Genomic DNA, 2,814 nt, shown 5'->3' on the forward strand with positions numbered 1-2,814 from the left:
ACCAAATAAAAGTTCCCTGTTGGCAGAATTTGAATCATGAAATCTTTTGTATTAATTTGATTGCTTAGATGTAAGGGAGATGGACTTCATTTATTTTCTTAATGCATGCAAGCTATATTCTCTATAAGCATATTTGTGGATATATTATCATCACTAGAACTATCTGTGATTTGTTCAATTATAGGTGTTTCAAATGAATCTTTGCTGTATAAATAACATCAGCCAATATATCATAGCTATTTTTTATTTACTGTGCTCTTCAATATTGATCATTTTCTTTTAACATGGCTTTGTAATACAAAATTCTAATTCAATAATTATTTTTATTGAAAAGTTGCTTTAGAAAAATAAAAAAAATATCTCAAACAAGTCTAAATCTCTCAAAATTTTGAAGTAATTTTCTAAAATCTTTACATCAGTATAACATCCTCAAAATATTTTTAATGCCCAAAGAAATAAAATAATAACTTATTTATAATTAAACTATATTTTCAATTATATCTTGCAATTAAAGTTTTTTTTTTATTTTTATTTTTTAAATTTTTTTACTGTATACTAACATTCTCACCTACTATATATAGAATGGCAAAATGGAAAGTTACAATAGTCTGCATCCTATTTTTTTTAATAGTCTGCATGCTTATGTACTTCCCAACTGACAGTACTAAATATTTTGTACCCATCATGTCATGTGAGTTTTAAACATGCAATAACTATTATTGATTTTCCTAGCAATGTCTTGTGAGCTATGTTTGCTCTGATTTTCCATAGAGTATTTCAAGGGCAGAATCATATAGATGTGAGGGGGTAATTAATTATAAGAGTGGTATATTTAAATAATTTGTCCTTTTATGTTTTTTACTTTGTCCGCTTTTGTACTAATTGTTCGTAATCATCCTCACAGAGCCGCAAAAATTTCAAAAAATCCTGACAACCAAATCATCCGTAATTTTTCGTTTTGATAACTAATATAAAGCTTCCTTTTTGGGAACTCATTTTCTTATAGTGAAGGGTCGAGCTAAATTCAAGGCAACAACAATAATTATTTATAAATTCCCACTCCCCCTCCCCTAAAGATTTAGTCTAGTTTCGCCCCTGCAGTATTCTTAATAATTATTGAGGGATTTACATATATATCGTCTTATATCATTCTATTTATTTATCTAACTCCTAAAATTTTATTATTGCATGCATACCACCTATTGATCACTTCACATCAAATATGAGTGGTGGGAATAAAATATATGGGTGATAGGCAGTGGCTGAACAAGCCTTAATTCTTAGGAAGGATTGGGATCATATAAATAAAATAAAATATAAATAAGATGAAATTCAAAACAAATTCTTATGTTACATTATAATTGTTAAAAAATTTAAAAGCTTTGCATTATAATTATTTGACTTATTTATGTGATTCAATTCTCTTGTAATGTATAATATATTTTCATTCATGTGAAATAAGATTTCTTATTTATCTAAATTTTAAAATTTAATATCATATACATAATTTCATATAATTATGATCATTTTAAGTGACATTATTTTTCTTAATTAAATAATCAACTTAATACATTATTATCTAGATGATAATATTTTTTTGGAAAATTTTGGGGCCTAAGCCCATATATTTTTATGAAAAGTAAACATTATAAGAAAATTGTGAAAACAAAAAACTACCCATCATAAGCTTAAAAACAAAAATAGCTTATGATGAAATGTAAAAACCACAACTATACCACCCAATACATCCAAAAAACTATGTAAAAGACCAAAATGTGGTAGTATACTCATATCTTATAGGACTCAGGCTGCAGTCCGAGCTGAAATACTGATTGGAGTAAAGCTTCAACGATGCTCTAAAAGTCCCCTGGTTGCTGAGTAGACCCTCCAAGGGGATCGTGGAGCTGCAGCAATCATCATCGTCCTCAGAAAACCCCCAGGCAACATGGATAGGGACAGCAGTCCTGGTTGCCCCGAAGGCCATCCAGGTGAAAATGGGAAGATCCAGCGGGAAGAGAAAAACCTGCTCCAAGCTCTTAAGAATACATAATGTAGAACATTTTCCATCCGTAATACTAACCACAGAGAAAATTCCATCCAGGGAAATAGTCAGAGAAACCAAATTAACAAACGATCCAGTGATAGCAACATTAGTATAAGGATGATCCCGAATCACAACCACAACAACACCTCCCACTAAAGAAGTTCCAACATAGCATACCCATTTTTCCATTTCAAAGTCTTTGAAAAAACTGCACTTCTTACTTTTTTTGCTAATGGTAGTGGAAGATGCAAAAACATTGCCAAACCTCATATCTTTCCTTTCCCTCCAAAGGTGATAATAAATTGCACAGCAAATAATAAGATTATAACAAGGCTTCAATTTAACATGAACATTACTAAAGCATTCAAAAGTCTGTAAAATATTTGGCCTAAGCATTTGACTAGCCATATTAGGAATAAGGTTTGTGATTACCAGAAAAGAGTAATCACATTCGAAAAAAGGGTGGGAGATGTTTTCATTTGCTTTGTGACAGAGGGAGCAGCAGGTATTAATATTAATACCCTTAGAATTAAGTACATCAGCAGTTTTTAGTCCACCCAGGATGGCCATCCAATCGAAGGATGAGCATCTAAAAGAGTGATACTTGTGCCATATGAGATGATGCCAGTTATTCAAAGGTTCATTCATGAAGAGGAAATTATGATAAGAACTATGCACATTGTCTTTCCTTTCACCCCAAGTGAGGCAGCCAGTAGAGTTAACCTCTACAGAAATATATAGAATGGCAAAATGGAAAGTTACAATAGTCT

This window comes from Dendrobium catenatum, unplaced genomic scaffold (assembly GCF_001605985.2).
Source record: "Dendrobium catenatum unplaced genomic scaffold, ASM160598v2 fragScaff_scaffold_756, whole genome shotgun sequence".
In the NCBI taxonomy this organism is placed as follows: Eukaryota; Viridiplantae; Streptophyta; class Magnoliopsida; order Asparagales; family Orchidaceae; genus Dendrobium; species Dendrobium catenatum.